Source organism: Schistocerca gregaria, chromosome 10 (genome assembly GCF_023897955.1).
Source record: "Schistocerca gregaria isolate iqSchGreg1 chromosome 10, iqSchGreg1.2, whole genome shotgun sequence".
In the NCBI taxonomy this organism is placed as follows: Eukaryota; Metazoa; Arthropoda; class Insecta; order Orthoptera; family Acrididae; genus Schistocerca; species Schistocerca gregaria.
The window spans coordinates 175,376,068-175,393,775 of record NC_064929.1 but is presented as its reverse complement, the minus strand read 5'-3'; positions in this window follow the sequence as shown (position 1 = coordinate 175,393,775).

Genomic DNA, 17,708 nt, shown 5'->3' with positions numbered 1-17,708 from the left:
ATCGAATCGACTTAAAGCCAGATCGTCACATTGGCCGCTATCCTCTCTGAAACGGTTATATTTATCGTCTGCAAAGCTACGTCGCGAGCTGCAGTATGCGGTGACACTAAAAGCACCATAGTAGAACACAGATGAAGCTTCTAATTTGATGTAATAGCCAGTAAGAAGTAGTACAATACAAGTTTTAGTTATCGATTATATACTTTTTAGCCGGCTTTCGTGCCTTGGACATGAGCTAGGACCGTAAGATTTTGCATGAAGGGAGGACTAGTAGCCGCGTTGCACGGGAGAATGTACAAAGTGTTCATATGTAGCAAAAACCTCAGAAATCTGTCCGTTCTCATCATTTGTTATCGAGTCGACTTAAAGCCAGATCGTTACATTGGCCGCTCTTCTCTCTGAAAAGGTTACATTTATCGTGTGCAAAGCTACGCCGAGAGCTGCGGTATGCGGTGACACTAAAAGCACCATAGTAGAACACAGATGAAGCTTCTAATTTGATGTAATAGCCAGTAAGAAGTAGTACAATTCAAGTTTTAGTTATCGATTATATACTTTTTAGCCGGCTTTGGTGCCTTGGCCATGAACTAGGACCATATGATTTTGCATGAAGGGAGGACTCGCAGCCCCGTTGCACGGGAGACTGTGCAAAGTGTTCATATGTAGTAAAAACCTTAGAAATGCGTCCGTATTCGTCATTTGTTATCGAATCGACTTAAAGCCAGATCGTCACATTGGCCGCCCTCCTCTCTGAAACGGTTACATTTATCGTCTGCAAAACTATGACGCGTGCTGCGGTATGCGGTGACACTAAAAGAACAATAGTAGAACACAGATGAAGCGTCTAAGATGATGTAATAGCAAGTAAGTAGTAGCACAATCCAAGTTTTAGCTATCGATTATTGACTTTTTAGCCAGCTTTGGTGCCTTGGACATGATCTAGGTCCTTAAGATTTTGTATGAAGGGAGGACTAGTAGCCGCGTTGCACGGGAAAATGTGGAAAGTGTTCATATGTAGTAAAAACCTGAGAAATCCGTCCGTATTCCTCATTCGTTATCGAATCGATTTAAAGACAGATCGTCACATTGGCCGCTTTTCTCTCTGAAACGGTTACATTTATCGCCTGCAAAGCTATGTCGCGTGCTGCGGTATGCGGTGACACAAAAAGCACCATAGTAGAACACAGAAGAAGCTTTTAATTTGATGTAATAGCCAGTAAGAAACAGTACAATTCAAGTATTAGTTATCGATTATAGACTTTTTAGCCGGCATTCGTGCCTTGGACATAAGCTAGGACCGTAAGATTTTGCATGAAGGGAGGACTAGTAGCCGCGTTGCACGGGAGGATGTACAAAGTGTTCATATGTAGCAAAAACCTCAGAAATCTGTCCGTTCTCATCATTCGTTATCGATTCTACTTAAATACACATCGTCACATTGGCCGCTCTTCTCTCTGAAACGGTAAAATTTATAGTCTGCAAAGCTATGTCGCAAGCTGCTGTATGCAGAGATACTAAAAGCGCCATAGTAGAACACAGATGAAGCTTCGAAGATGTTGTAATAGCCAGTAAGAAGTAGTACAATTCAAATTTTTAGTTATCGATTATTGACTATTTAGCCGGCTTTGGTGCCTTGGACATGAGCTAGGACCATAAGATTTTGCATGAAGGGAGGACTAGTAGCCGCGTTGCACGGGAGAATGTGGAAAGTATTCATATATAGTAAAAACCTGTGTAATGCGTCCGTTTTCGTTATTTGTTATCGAATCGACTTAAAGTCAGATCGTCACATTGGCCGATCTTCTCTCTGAAACGGTTACATTTATCGTCTGCAAAGATATGTCGCGTGCTGCGGTATGCGGTGACACTAAAAGCACCATAGTATTACAAGGATGAAGCTTCTAACTTAATGTAATAGCCAGTAAGAAGTAGTACAATTCAAGTTTTAGTTATCGATTATATACTTTTTAGCCGGCTTTGCTGCCTTGGCCATGAACTAGGACCATACGATTTTGCATGAAGGGAGGACTATCACCCGCGTTGCACGGGAGACTGTGGAAAGTGTACATGTGTAGTAAAAACCTAAGAAATGCGTCCGTTTTCGTCATTTGCTACCGAATCGACTTAAAGCCAGATCGTCACATTGGCCGCTCTACTCTCTGAAACGGTTACATTTATCGTCTGCAAAGCTACGTCGCGAGCTGCGGTATGCGGTGACACTAAAAGCACCATAGTAGAACACAGGTGAAGCTTCTAATTTCATGTAATAGCCAGTAAGAAGTAGTACAATTCAAGTTTTAGTTATCGATTATATACTTTTTAGCCGGCTTTGGTTCGTTGGCCAAGAACTAGAACCATACGATTTTGCATGAAGGGAGGACTAGCAGCCGCGTTGCACGGGAGAATGTCGAAAGTGTTCATATGTAGTAAAAACCTAAGAAATGCGTCCGTTTTCCTCATTTGTTATCGAATCGACTTAAAGCCAGATCGTCACATTGGCCGCTCTTCTCTCTGAAACGGTTACATTTATCGTCTGCAAAGCTATGTCATGTGCTGCGGTATGCGGTGACACTAAAAGCACCATAGCAGAACACATATGATGCTTCTAAGTTGATGTAATCGCCAGTAAGAAGTGGTACAATTCAAGTTTTAGCTATCGATTATTGACTTTATGCCGGCTATGGTGCCTTGGCCATGAACTACGACCACACGATTTTGCATGAAGTGAGGACAAGCAGCCGCGTTGCACGGGAGACTGTGGAATGTGTTCACATGTAGTAAAAACCTGAGAAATCTGTCCGTTTTCTTCATTTGTTATCGAATCGACTTAAATTATGATCGTCACATTGGCCGCTCTTCTCTCTGAAACGGTTACTTTTATCGTCTGCAAAGCTATGACGCGTGCTGCGGTATGCGGTGACACTAAAAGCACCGTAGTAGAACACAGATGAAGTTTCTAATTTGATGTAATAGCCAGTAAGAAGTAGTACAACTCAAGTTTTAGTTATCGATTATATACTTTGTAGAAGGCTTTGGTGCCTTGGCCAAGAACTAGGACCATACGATTTTGCATGAAGGGAGGACTAGCAGTCGCGTTGCACGGGAGACTGTGGAAAGTGTTCATATGTGGTAAATACTTGTGAAATTGTTTTCGTCATTTGTTATCGAATCGAATTAAAGCCAGATCGTCACATAGGCCGCTCTTCTCTCTGAAACGGTTACATTTATCGTGTGCAAAGCTATGTCGCGTGCTGCGGTATGCGGTGACACTAAAAGCACCATAGTAGAACACAGATTTAGCCTCTAAATTTATGTAAAAGCCAGTAAGAAGATGTACAATTCAAGTTTTAGTTATCGATTATTGACTTTTTGGCCGGCTTTGGTACGTTGGCCATGAACTAGGACCATACGATTTTGTATGAAGGGAGAACTAGCAGCCGTGTTGCACGGGAGACTGTGGAAAGTGTTCATATGTAGTAAAAACCTAAGAAATGCATCCGTTTTCGTCATTTGTTATCGAATCGACTTAAATCCTATTCGTCACATTGGCCGCTCTTCTCTCTGAAACGGTTACATTTATCGCCTGCAAAGCTATGTCGCGTGCTGCGGTATGCGGAAACACTAAAAGCACCATAGTAGAACACAGATGAAGCTTCTAAGTTATTGTAATAGCCAGTAAGAAACAGTAAAATTCAAGTTTTAGTTATCGATTATTGACTTTTTACCCTCCTTTGATGCCTTGGACATGAGCTAGAACCTTAAGATTTTGCATGAAAGGAGGACTAGCAGCCGCGTTGCTCGGGAGAATGTGAAAAGTGTTCATATGTAGTAAAAACCTGAGGATACTGTCCGTTTTCGTAATTTGTTATCAAATCGTCTTAAATCCTCATCGTCACATTGGCCGCTCTCCTCTCTGAAATGATTACATTTATCGTCTGCAAAGCTACGCCGCGAGCTGCGGTATGCGGTGACACTAAAAGCACAATAGTATGCTGCGGTATGCGGTGACACTAAAAGCACAATAGTAGAACACAGATGAAGCGTCTAAGATAATGTAATAGCAAGTAAGTAGTAGCCCAATCCAAGTTTTAGCTATAGATTATTGACTTTTTAGCCAGCTTTGGTGCCTTGGACATGATCTAGGTCCTTAAGATTTTGTATGAAGGGAGGACTAGTAGCCGCGTTGCACGGGAGAATGTGGAAAGTGTTCATATGTAGTAAAAACCTGAGAAATCCGTCCGTATTCCTCATTCGTTATCGAATCGATTTGAAGACACATCGTCACATTGGCCGCTCTTCTCTCTGAAACGGTAAAATTTATCGTCTGCAAAGCTATGTCGCAAGCTGCTGTATGCAGAGATACTAAAAGCACCATAGTAGAACACAGATGAAGCTTCGAAGATGTTGTAATAGCCAGTAAGAAGTAGTACAATTCAAATTTTTAGTTATCGATTATTGACTTTTTAGCCGGCTTTGGTGCCTTGGACATGAGCTAGGACCTTAAGATTTTGCATGAAGGGAGGACTAGTAGCCGCGTTGCACGGGAGAATGTGGAAAGTATTCATATGTAGTAAAAACCTGTGTAATGCGTCCGTTTTCGTTATTTGTTATCGAATTGACTTAAAGTCAGATCGTCACATTGGCCGATCTTCTCTCTGAAACGGTTACATTTATCGTCTGCAAAGATATGTCGCGTGCTGCGGTATGCGGTGACACTAAAAGCACCATAGTATTACAAGGATGAAGCTTCTAACTTAATGTAATAGCCAGTAAGAAGTAGTACAATTCAAGTTTTAGTTATCGATTATATACTTTTTAGCCGGCTTTGGTGCCTTGGCCATGAACTAGGACCATACGATTTTGGATGAAGGGAGGACTAGCAGCTGCGTTGCACGGGAGACTGTGGAAAGTGTTCATATGTAGTAAAAACCTAAGAAATGCGTCCGTTTTTGTCATTTGTTATCGAATCGACTTAAAGCCAGATCGTCACATTGGCCGCTATCCTCTCTGAAACGGTTATATTTATCGTCTGCAAAGCTACGTCGCGAGCTGCAGTATGCGGTGACACTAAAAGCACCATAGTAGAACACAGATGAAGCTCCTAATTTGATGTAATAGCCAGTAAGAAGTAGTACAATTCAAGTTTTAGTTATCGATTATAGACTTTTTAGCCGGCTTTCGTGCCTTGGACATGAGCTAGGACCGTAAGATTTTGCATGAAGGGAGGACTAGTAGCCGCGTTGCACGGGAGAATGTACAAAGTGTTCATATGTAGCAAAAACCTCAGAAATCTGTCCGTTCTCATCATTTGTTATCGAGTCGACTTAAAGCCAGATCGTTACATTGGCCGCTCTTCTCTCTGAAAAGGTTACATTTATCGTGTGCAAAGCTACGCCGAGAGCTGCGGTATGCGGTGACACTAAAAGCACCATAGTAGAACACAGATGAAGCTTCTAATTTGATGTAATAGCCAGTAAGAAGTAGTACAATTCAAGTTTTAGTTATCGATTATATACTTTTTAGCCGGCTTTGGTGCCTTGGCCATGAACTAGGACCATATGATTTTGCATGAAGGGAGGACTCGCAGCCCCGTTGCACGGGAGACTGTGCAAAGTGTTCATATGTAGTAAAAACCTTAGAAATGCGTCCGTATTCGTCATTTGTTATCGAATCGACTTAAAGCCAGATCGTCACATTGGCCGCCCTCCTCTCTGAAACGGTTACATTTATCGTCTGCAAAACTATGACGCGTGCTGCGGTATGCGGTGACACTAAAAGCACAATAGTAGAACACAGATGAAGCGTCTAAGATGATGTAATAGCAAGTAAGTAGTAGCACAATCCAAGTTTTAGCTATCGATTATTGACTTTTTAGCCAGCTTTGGTGCCTTGGACATGATCTAGGTCCTTAAGATTTTGTATGAAGGGAGGACTAGTAGCCGCGTTGCACGGGAAAATGTGGAAAGTGTTCATATGTAGTAAAAACCTGAGAAATCCGTCCGTATTCCTCATTCGTTATCGAATCGATTTAAAGACAGATCGTCACATTGGCCGCTTTTCTCTCTGAAACGGTTACATTTATCGCCTGCAAAGCTATGTCGCGTGCTGCGGTATGCGGTGACACTAAAAGCACCATAGTAGAACACAGAAGAAGCTTTTAATTTGATGTAATAGCCAGTAAGAAACAGTACAATTCAAGTATTAGTTATCGATTATAGACTTTTTAGCCGGCTTTCGTGCCTTGGACATAAGCTAGGACCGTAAGATTTTGCATGAAGGGAGGACTAGTAGCCGCGTTGCACGGGAGGATGTACAAAGTGTTCATATGTAGCAAAAACCTCAGAAATCTGTCCGTTCTCATCATTCGTTATCGAGTCGACTTAAAGCCAGATCGTTACATTGGCCGCTCTTCTCTCTGAAAAGGTTACATTTATCGTGTGCAAAGCTACGCCGAGAGCTGCGGTATGCGGTGACACTAAAAGCACCATAGTAGACCACAGATGAAGCTTCTAATTTGATGTAATAGCCAGTAAGAAGTAGTACAATTCAAGTTTTAGTTATCGATTATATACTTTTTAGCCGGCTTTGGTGCCTTGGCCATGAACTAGGACCATATGATTTTGCATGAAGGGAGGACTCGCAGCCGCGTTGCACGGGAGACTGTGCAAAGTGTTCATATGTAGTAAAAACCTTAGAAATGCGTCCGTATTCGTCATTTGTTATCGAATCGACTTAAAGCCAGATCGTCACATTGGCCGCTCTCCTCTCTGAAACGGTTACATTTATCGTCTGCAAAACTATGACGCGTGCTGCGGTATGCGGTGACACTAAAAGCACAATAGTAGAACACAGATGAAGCGTCTAAGATGATGTAATAGCAAGTAAGTAGTAGCACAATCCAAGTTTTAGCTATCGATTATTGACTTTTTAGCCAGCTTTGGTGCCTTGGACATGATCTAGGTCCTTAAGATTTTGTATGAAGGGAGGACTAGTAGCCGCGTTGCACGGGAAAATGTGGAAAGTGTTCATATGTAGTAAAAACCTGAGAAATCCGTCCGTATTCCTCATTCGTTATCGAATCGATTTAAAGACAGATCGTCACATTGGCCGCTTTTCTCTCTGAAACGGTTACATTTATCGCCTGCAAAGCTATGTCGCGTGCTGCGGTATGCGGTGACACTAAAAGCACCATAGTAGAACACAGAAGAAGCTTTTAATTTGATGTAATAGCCAGTAAGAAACAGTACAATTCAAGTATTAGTTATCGATTATAGACTTTTTAGCCGGCTTTCGTGCCTTGGACATAAGCTAGGACCGTAAGATTTTGCATGAAGGGAGGACTAGTAGCCGCGTTGCACGGGAGGATGTACAAAGTGTTCATATGTAGCAAAAACCTCAGAAATCTGTCCGTTTTCAACAGTTGGTATCGAATCGACTTAAAGCCAGATCGTCACATTGGCCGCTCTTCTCTCTGAAACGGTTACATTTATCGTCTGCAAAGCTATGTCGCGAGCTGCGGTGTGCGGTGACACTAAAAGCACCATAGTAGAACACAGATGAAGCTTCTAAGGTGATGTAATAGCCAGTAAGAAGTAGTACAATTCAAATTTTTAGTTATGGATTATTGACTTTTTAGCCGGCTTTGGTGCCTTGGACATGAGCTAGGACCTTAAGATTTTGCATGAAGGGAGAACGAGTAGCCGCGTTGCACGGGAGAATGTGGAAAGTGTTCATATGTAATAAAAACCTGTGAAATGCGTACGTTTTTGTCAGTTGTTATCGAATCGACTTAAAGCCAGATCGTCACATTGGCCGCTCTTCTCTCTGAAACGGTTACATTTATCGCCTGCAAAGCTGTCGCGTGCTGCGGTATGCGGAAACACTAAAAGCACCATAGTAGAAAACAGATGAAGCTTCTAAGGTGATGTAATAGCCAGTAAGAAGTAGTACAATCCAAGTTTTAGTTATCGATTATTGACTTTTTTGCCGGCTTTGGTGCCTTGGACATTACCTAGGACCTTAAGATATTGCATGAAGGGAGGACTAGTAGCCGCGTTGCACGGGAGAATGTGGAAAGTGTTCATATGTAGTGAAAAAATGTGAAATGCGTCCGTTTTCGCCATTTGTTATCGAATCGACTTAAAGCCAGATCGTCACATTGGCCGCTCTTCTCTCTGAAACGGTTACATTTATCGCCTGCAAAGCTATGTCGCGTGCTGCGGTATGCGGTGACACTATAAGCCCCATAGTATTACACAGATGAAGCTTCTAACTTGATGTAACAGCCAGTAAGAAGTAGTACAATTCAAGTTTTAGTCATCGATTATATACTTTTTAGCCGGCTTTGGTGCCTTGGGCATGAACTAGGACCATACGATTTTGCATGAAGGGAGGACTATCACCCGCGTTGCACGGGAGACTGTGGAAAGTGTTCATGTGTACTAAAAACCTAAGAAATGCGTCCGTTTTCGTCATTTGCTATCGAATCGACTTAAAGCCAGATCGTCACATTGGCCGCTCTACTCTCTGAAACGGTTACATTTATCGTCTGGAAAGCTACGTCGCGAGCTGCGGTATGCGGTGACACTAAAAGCACCATAGTAGAACACAGATGAAGCTTCTAATTTGATGTAATAGCCAGTAAGAAGTAGTACAATTCAAGTTTTAGTTATCGATTATAGACTTTGTAGCAGGCTTTCGTGAACTGGACATGAGCTAGGACCGTAAGATTTTGCATGAAGGGAGGACTAGTAGCCGCGTTGCACGGGAGAATGTACAAAGTGTTCATATGTAGCAAGAACCTCAGAAATCTGTCAGTTTTCATCATTTGTTATCGAATCGATTTAAAGCCAGATCGTCACATTGGCCGCTCTTCTGTCTGAAACGGGTACATGTATCGTCTGCAAAGCGATGTCGCGTGCTGCGGTATGCGGTGACACTAAATACACCATAGTAGAACACAGGTGAAGCTTCTAATTTCATGTAATAGCCAGTAAGAAGTAATAGAATTCAAGTTTTAGTTATCGATTATATACTTTTTAGCCGGCTTTGGTTCGTTGGCCATGAACTAGAACCATACGATTTTGCATGAAGGGAGGACTAGCAGCCGCGTTGCACGGGATAATGTCGAAAGTGTTCATATGTAGTAAAAACCTAAGAAATGCGTCCGTTTTCGTCATTTGTTATCGAATCGACTTAAAGCCAGATCGTCACATTGGCCGTTCTTCTCTCTGAAACGGTTACATTTATCGTCTGCAAAGCTATGTCGCGTGTTGCGGTATGCGGTGACACTAAAAGCACCATAGCAGAACACAGATGATGCTTCTAAGTTGATGTAATCGCCAGTAAGAAGTGGTACAATTCAAGTTTTAGCTATCGATTATTGACTTTTTGCCGGCTATGGTGCCTTGGCCATGAACTACGACCACACGATTTTGCATGAAGTGAGGACAAGCAGCCGCGTTGCACGGAAGACTGTGGAATGTGTTCACATGTAGTAAAAACCTGAGAAATCTGTCCGTTTTCTTCATTAGTTATCGAATCGACTTAAATTATGATCGTCACATTGGCCGCTCTTCTCTCTGAAACGGTTACTTTTATCGTCTGCAAAGCTATGACGCGTGCTGCGGTATGCGGTGACACTAAAAGCACCGTAGTAGAACACAGATGAAGTTTCTAATTTTATGTAATAGCCAGTAAGAAGTAGTACAACTCAAGTTTTAGTTATCGATTATATACTTTGTAGCCGGCTTTGGTGCCTTGGCCAAGAACTAGGACCATACGATTTTGCATGAAGGGAGGACTAGCAGTCGCGTTGCACGGGAGACTGTGGAAAGTGTTCATATGTGGTAAATACTTGTGAAATTGTTTTCGTCATTTGTTATCGAATCGAATTAAAGCCAGATCGTCACATTGGCCGCTCTTCTCTCTGAAACGGTTACATTTATCGTCTGCAAATTTATGTCGCGTGCTGCGGTATGCGGTGACACTAAAAGCACCATAGTAGAACACAGATGTAGCCTCTAATTTGATGTAAAAGCCAGTAAGAAGAAGTACAATTCAAGTTTTAGTTATCGATTATTGACTTTTTAGCCGGCTTTGGTACGTTGGCCATGAACTAGGACCATACGATTTTGTATGAAGGGAGGACTAGCAGCCGTGTTGCACGGGAGACTGTGGAAAGTGTTCATATGTAGTAAAAACCTAAGAAATGCATCCGTTTTCGTCATTTGTTATCGAATCGACTTAAATCCTATTCGTCACATTGGCCACTCTTCTCTCTGAAACGGTTACATTTATCGTCTGCAAAGCTATGTCGCAAGCTGCGGTATGCGGAGATACTAAAAGCACCATAGTAGAACACAGATGAAGCTTCTAAGATGATGTAATAGCCAGTAAGAAGTAGTACAATTCAAATTTTTAGTTATCGATTATTGACTTTTTAGCCGGCTTTGGTGCCTTGGAAATGAGCTAGGACCATAAGATTTTGCATGAAGGGCGGATTAGTAGCCGCGTTGCCCGGGAGAATGTTTAAAGAGTTCATATGTAGTAAAAACCTGTGAAATGCAATCATTTTCGTCATTTGTTATCGAATCGACTTAAAGCCAAATCGTCACATTGGCCGCTCTCTCTCTCTGAAACGGTTACATTTATCGTCTGCAAAGCTGTCGGGTGCTGCGGTATGCGGAAACACTAAAAGCACCATAGTAGAACACAGATGAAGCTTCTAATTTGATGTAATAGCCAGTAAGAAGTGGTACTATTCAAGTTTTAGTTATCGATTATTGACTTTTTAGCCGGCTTTCGTTCCTTGGACATGAGCTAGGACCGTAAGATTTTGCATGAAGGGAGGACTAGTAGCCGCGTTGCAGGGGAGAATGTACAAAGTGTTCATATGTAGCAAAAACCTCAGAAATCTGTCCGTTTTCATCATTTGTTATAGACTTGACTTAAAGCCACATCGTCACATTGGCCGCTCTTCTCTCTGAAACGGTTACATTTATCGTATGCAAAACTATGACGCGTGCTGCGGTATGCGGTGACACTAAAAGCACCATAGTAGAACGCAGATGAAGCTTCTAATTTGATGTAATAGCCAGTAAGAAGTAGTACAATTCAAGTTTTAGATATCGATTATATACTTTTTAGCCGGCTTTGGTGCCTTGGCCATGAACTAGGACCATACGATTTTGCATGAAGGGAGGAGTAGCAGCCGCGTTGCACGGGAGAATGTGAAAAGTGTTCATATGTTGTAAAAACGTGAGAAATCTATCCGTTTTCGTCATTTGTTATCGAATCGACTTAAGTCCTTATCGTCGCATTGACCGTTCTTCTCTCTGAAACGGTTACATTTATCGTCTGCAAAGCTATGTCGCGAGCTGCGGTATGCGGAGATACTAAAAGCACCATAGTAGAACACAGATGAAGCTTCTAAGTTGATGTAATAGCCAATAAGAAGTAGTACAATTCAAGTTTTAGTTATCGATTATTGACTTTTTAGCCTGCTTTGGTGCCTTGGCCATGAGCTAGGACCTTAAGATTTTGCATGAAGGGAGGACTAGTAGCCGCGTTGCACGGGAGAATGTGGAAAGTGTTCATATGTAATAAAAACCTGTGAAATGCGTCCGTTTTTGTCATTTGTTATCGAATCGACTTAAAGCCAGATCGTCACATTGGCCGCTCTTCTCTCTGAAACGGTTACATTTATCGTCTGCAAAGCTGTCGCGTGCAGCGGTATGCGGAAACACTAAAAGCACCATAGTAGAACACAGATGAAGCTACTAAGATGATGTAATAGCCAGTAAGAAGTAGTACAATCCAAGTTTTAGTTATCGATTATTGACTTTTTAGCCGGCTTTGGTGCCTTGGACATTACCTAGGACCTTAAGATATTGCATGAAGGGAGGACTAGTAGCCGCGTTGCACGGGAGAATGTGGAAAGTGTTCATATGTAGTGAAAAAATGTGAAATGCGTCCGTTTTCGTCATTTGTTATAGAATCGACTTAAAGCCAGATCGTCACATTGGCCGCTCTTCTCTCTGAAACGGTTACATTTATCGCCTGCAAAGCTATGTCGCGTGCTGCGGTATGCGGTGACACTATAAGCACCATAGTATTACACAGATGAAGCTTCTAACTTGATGTAACAGCCAGTAAGAAGTAGCACAATTCAAGTTTTAGTCATCGATTATATACTTTTTAGCCGGCTTTGGTGCCTTGGGCATGAACTAGGACCATACAATTTTGCATGAAGGGAGGACTATCACCCGCGTTGCACGGGAGACTGTGGAAAGTGTTCATGTGTAGTAAAAACCTAAGAAATGCGTCCGTTTTCGTCATTTGTTATCGAATCGACTTAAAGCCAGATCGTCACATTGGCCGCTCTACTCTCTGAAACGGTTACATTTATCGTCTGCAAAGCTACGTCGCGAGCTGCGGTATGCGGTGACACTAAAAGCACCATAGTAGAACACAGATGAAGCTTCTAATTTGATGTAATAGCCAGTAAGAAGTAGTACAATTCAAGTTTTAGTTATCGATTATAGACTTTTTAGCCGGCTTTCGTGAATTGGACATGAGCTTGGACCGTAAGATTTTGCATGAAGGGAGGACTAGTAGCCGCGTTGCACGGGAGAATGTACAAAGTGTTCATATGTAGCAAGAACCTCAGAAATCTGTCAGTTTTCATCATTTGTTATCGAATCGATTTAAAGCCAAATCGTCACATTGGCCGCTCTTCTCTCTGAAACGGGTACATGTATCGTCTGCAAAGCGATGTCTCGTGCTGCGGTATGCGGTGACACTAAAAGCACCATAGTAGAACACAGGTGAAGCTTCTAATTTGATGTAATAGCCAGTAAGAAGTAGTACAATTCAAGTTTTAGTTATCGATTATATACTTTTTAGCCGGCTTTGGTTCGTTGGCCATGAAGTAGAACCATACGATTTTGTATGAAGGGAGGACTAGCAGCCGTGTTGCACGGGAGACTGTGGAAAGTGTTCATATGTAGTAAAAACCTAAGAAATGCATCCGTTTTCGTCATTTGTTATCGAATCGACTTAAATCCTGATCGTCACATTGGCCACTATCCTCTCTGAAACGGTTACATTTATCGTCTGCAAAGCTGTCGGCTGCTGCGGTGTGCGGAAACACTAAAAGCACCATAGTAGAACACAGATGAAGCCTCTAAGTTGATATAATAGCCAGTAAGAAGTGGTACAATTCAAGTTTTAGTTATCGATTATTGACTTTTTAGCCGGCTTTGGTGCCTTTGCCATGAACTAGGACCATACGATTTTGCATGAAGGGACGACTAGCAGCCGCATTGAACGGGAGACTGTGGAAAGTGTTCATATCTAGTAAAAACCTCAGATATGCGTCTGTTTTCGTCATTTGTTATCGAATCGAATTAAAGCCAGATCGTCACATTGGACACTCTTCTCACTGAAACGTTTTCATTTATCGTCTGCAAAGCTATGTTGCGCGTTGCGGTATGCGGTGACACTAAAAGATCCATAGTAGAACAAAGAACAATCTTCTGAGTTCTTGTAATAGCCAGTAAGAAACAGTACAATTCAAGTTTTAGTTATCGATTATTCACTTTTTAGCCGGCTTTGGTGCCTTGGCCATGAACTAGGACCATACGATTTTGCATGAAGTAAGGACTAGCAGCCGCGTTGCACGGGAGACTGTGGAAAGTGTTCATATGTAGTAAAAACCTGAGAAATGCGTTAGTTTTCGTCATTTGCTATTGAATCGACTTAAAGCCAGATTGTCACATTGGCCGCTCTTCTCTCTGAAACGGTTACATTTAACGTCTGCAAAACTATGTCGCGAGCTGCGCTATGCGGAGATACTAAAGGCACCATAGTAGTACACAGATGAAGCTTCTAAGATGATGTAATAGCCAGTAAGAAGTAGTACAATCCAAGTTTTAGTTATCGATTATTGACTTTTTAGCCGGCTTTCGTGCCTTGGACATTACCTAGGACCTTAAGATATTACATGAAGGGAGGACTAGTAGCCGCGTTGCACGTGAGAATGTGGAAAGTGTTCATATGTAGTGAAAAAATGTAATATGCGTCCGTTTTCGTCATTTTTTATCGAATCGACTTAAAGCCAGATTGTCACATTGGCCGCTCTTCTCCCTGAAACGGTTACATTTACCGTCTGCAAAGCTATGTCGAGAGCTGCGGTGTGCGGTGACACTAAAAGCACCATAGTAGAACACAGAAGAAGCTTCTAAGTTGATGTAATAGCCAGTAAGAAGTGGAACTATTCAAGTTTTAGTTATCGATTATTGACTTTTTAGCCGGCTTTCATGCCTTGGACATGAGCTAGGACCTTAAGATTTTGCATGAAGGGAGGACCAGTAGCCGCGTTGCACGGGAGAATGTGGAAAGTATTCATATGTAGTAAAAACCTGTGAAATGCGTCCGTTTTCGTTATTTGTTATCGAATCGACTTAAAGTCAGATCGTCACATTGGCCGCTCTTCTCTCTGAAACGGTTACATTTACCGTCTGCAAAGCTATGTCGAGAGCTGCGGTGTGCGGTGACACTAAAAGCACCATAGTAGAACACAGAAGAAGCTTCTAAGTTGATGTAATAGCCAATAAGAATTAGTACAATTCAAGTTTTAGTTATCGATTATTGACTTTTTAGCCTGCTTTTGTGCCTTGGCCATGAGCTAGGACCTTAAGATTTTGCATGAAGGGAGGAGTAGCAGCCGCGTTGCACGGGAGAATGTGAAAAGTGTTCATATGTTGTAAGAACGTGAGAAATCTATCCGTTTTCGTCATTTGTTATCGAATCGACTTAAGTCCTTATCGTCGCATTGACCGTTCTTCTCTCTGAAACGGTTACATTTATCGTCTGCAAAGCTATGTCGCGAGCTGCGGTATGCGGAGATACTAAAAGCACCATAGTAGAACACAGATGAAGCTTCTAAGTTGATGTAATAGCCAATAAGAAGTAGTACAATTCAAGTTTTAGTTATCGATTATTGACTTTTTAGCCTGCTTTGGTGCCTTGGCCATGAGCTAGGACCTTAAGATTTTGCATGAAGGGAGGACTAGTAGCCGCGTTGCACGGGAGAATGTGGAAAGTGTTCATATGTAATAAATACCTGTGAAATGCGTCCGTATTTGTCATTTGTTATCGAATCGACTTAAAGCCAGATCGTCACATTGGCCGCTCTTCTCTCTGAAACGGTTACATTTATCGTCTGCAAAGCTGTCGCGTGCTGCGGTATGCGGAAACACTAAAAGCACCATAGTAGAACACAGATGAAGCTTCTAAGATGATGTAATAGCCAGTAAGAAGTAGTACAGTCCAAGTTTTAGTTATCGATTATTGACTTTTTAGCCGGCTTTGGTGCCTTGGACATTACCTAGGACCTTAAGATATTGCATGAAGGGAGGACTAGTAGCCGCGTTGCACGGGAGAATGTGGAAAGTGTTCATATGTAGTGAAAAAATGTGAAATGCGTCCGTTTTCGTCATTTGTTATCGAATCGACTTAAAGCCAGATCGTCACATTGGCCGCTCTTCTCTCCGAAACGGTTACATTTATAGCCTGCAAAGCTATGTCGCGTGCTGCGGTATGCGGTGACACTATAAGCACCATAGTATTACACAGATGAAGCTTCTAACTTGATGTAACAGCCAGTAAGAAGTAGTACAATTAAAGTTTTAGTCATCGATTATATACTTTTTAGCCGGCTTTGGTGCTTTGGGCATGAACTAGGACCATACGATATTGCATGAAGGGAGGACTATCACCCGCGTTGCACGGGAGACTGTGGAAAGTGTTCATGTGTAGTAAAAACCTAAGAAATGCGTCCGTTTTCGTCATTTGTTATCGAATCGACTTAAAGCCAGATCGTCACATTGGCCGCTCTACTCTCTGAAACGGTTACATTTATCGTCTGCAAAGCTACGTCGCGAGCTGCGGTATGCGGTGACACTAAAAGCACCATAGTAGAACACAGATGAAGCTTCTAATTTGATGTAATAGCCAGTAAGAAGTAGTACAATACAAGTTTTAGTTATGGATAATAGACTTTTTAGCCGGCTTTCGTGAATTGGACATGAGCTAGGACCGTAAGATTTTGCATGAAGGGAGGACTAGTAGTTGCAAGAACCGCAGAAATCTGTCAGTTTTCATCATTTGTTATCGAATCGATTTAAAGCCAGATCGTCACATTGGCCGCTCTTCTCTCTGAAACGGGTATATGTATCGTCTGCAAAGCGATGTCGCGTGCTACAGTATGCGGTGACACTAAAAGCACCATAGTAGAACACAGGTGAAGCTTCTAATTTGATGCAATACCCAGTAAGAAGTAGTACAATTCAAGTTTTAGTTATCGATTATATACTTTGTAGCCGGCTTTGGTTCGTTGGCCATGAACTAGAACCATACGATTTTGCATGAAGGGAGGACTAGCAGCCGCGTTGCACGGGAGAATGTCGAAAGTGTTCATATGTAGTAAATACCTAAGAAATGCGTCCGTTTTCGTCATTTGTTATCGAATCGACTTAAAGCCAGATCGTCACATTGGCCGCTCTTCTCTCTGAAACGGTTACATTTATCGTCTGCAAAGCTATGTCGCGTGCTGCGGTATGCGGTGACACTAAAAGCACCATAGCAGAACACAGATGATGCTTCTAAGTTGATGTAATCGCCAGTAAGGAGTGGTACAATTCAAGTTTTAGCTATCGATTATTGACTTTTTGCCGGCTATGGTGCCTTGGCCATGAACTACGACCACACGATTTTGCATGAAGTGAGGACAAGCAGCCGCGTTGCACGGGAGACTGTGGAATGTGTTCACATGTAGTAAAAACCTGAGAAATCTGTCCGTTTTCTTCATTTGTTGTCGAATCGACTTAAATTATGATCGTCACATTGGCCGCTCTTCTCTCTGAAACGGTTACTTTTATCGTCTGCAAAGCTATGAGGCGTGCTGCGGTATGCGGTGACACTAAAAGCACCGTAGTAGAACACAGATGAAGTTTCTAATTTGATGTAATAGCCAGTAAGAAATAGTACAACTCAAGTTTTAGTTATCGATTATATACTTTGTAGCCGGCTTTGGTGCCTTGGCCAAGAACTAGGACCATACGATTTTGCATGAAGGGAGGACTAGCAGCCGCGTTGCACGGGAGACTGTGGAAAGTGTTCATATGTGGTAAATACTTGAGAAATTGTTTTCGTCATTTGTTATCGAATCGAATTAAAGCCAGATCGTCACATTGGCCGCTCTTCTCTCTGAAACGGTTACATTTATCGTCTGCAAAGCTATGTCGCGTGCTGCGGTATGCGGTGACACTAAAAGCACCATAGTAGAACACAGATGTAGCTTCTAATTTGATGTAATAGCCAGTAAGAAGAAGTACAATTCAAGTTTTAGTTATCGATTATTGACTTTTTAGCCGGCTTTGGTACGTTGGCCATGAACTAGGACCATACGATTTTGTATGAAGGGAGGACTAGCAGCCTTGTTGCACGGGAGACTGTGGAAAGTGTTCATATGTAGTAAAAACCTAGGAAATGCATCCGTTTTCGTCATTTGTTATCGAATCGACTTAAATCCTGATCGTCACATTGGCCACTCTTCTCTCTGAAACGGTTACATTTATCGTCTGCAAAGCTATGTCGCAAGCTGCGGTATGCGGAGATACTAAAAGCACCATAGTAGAACACAG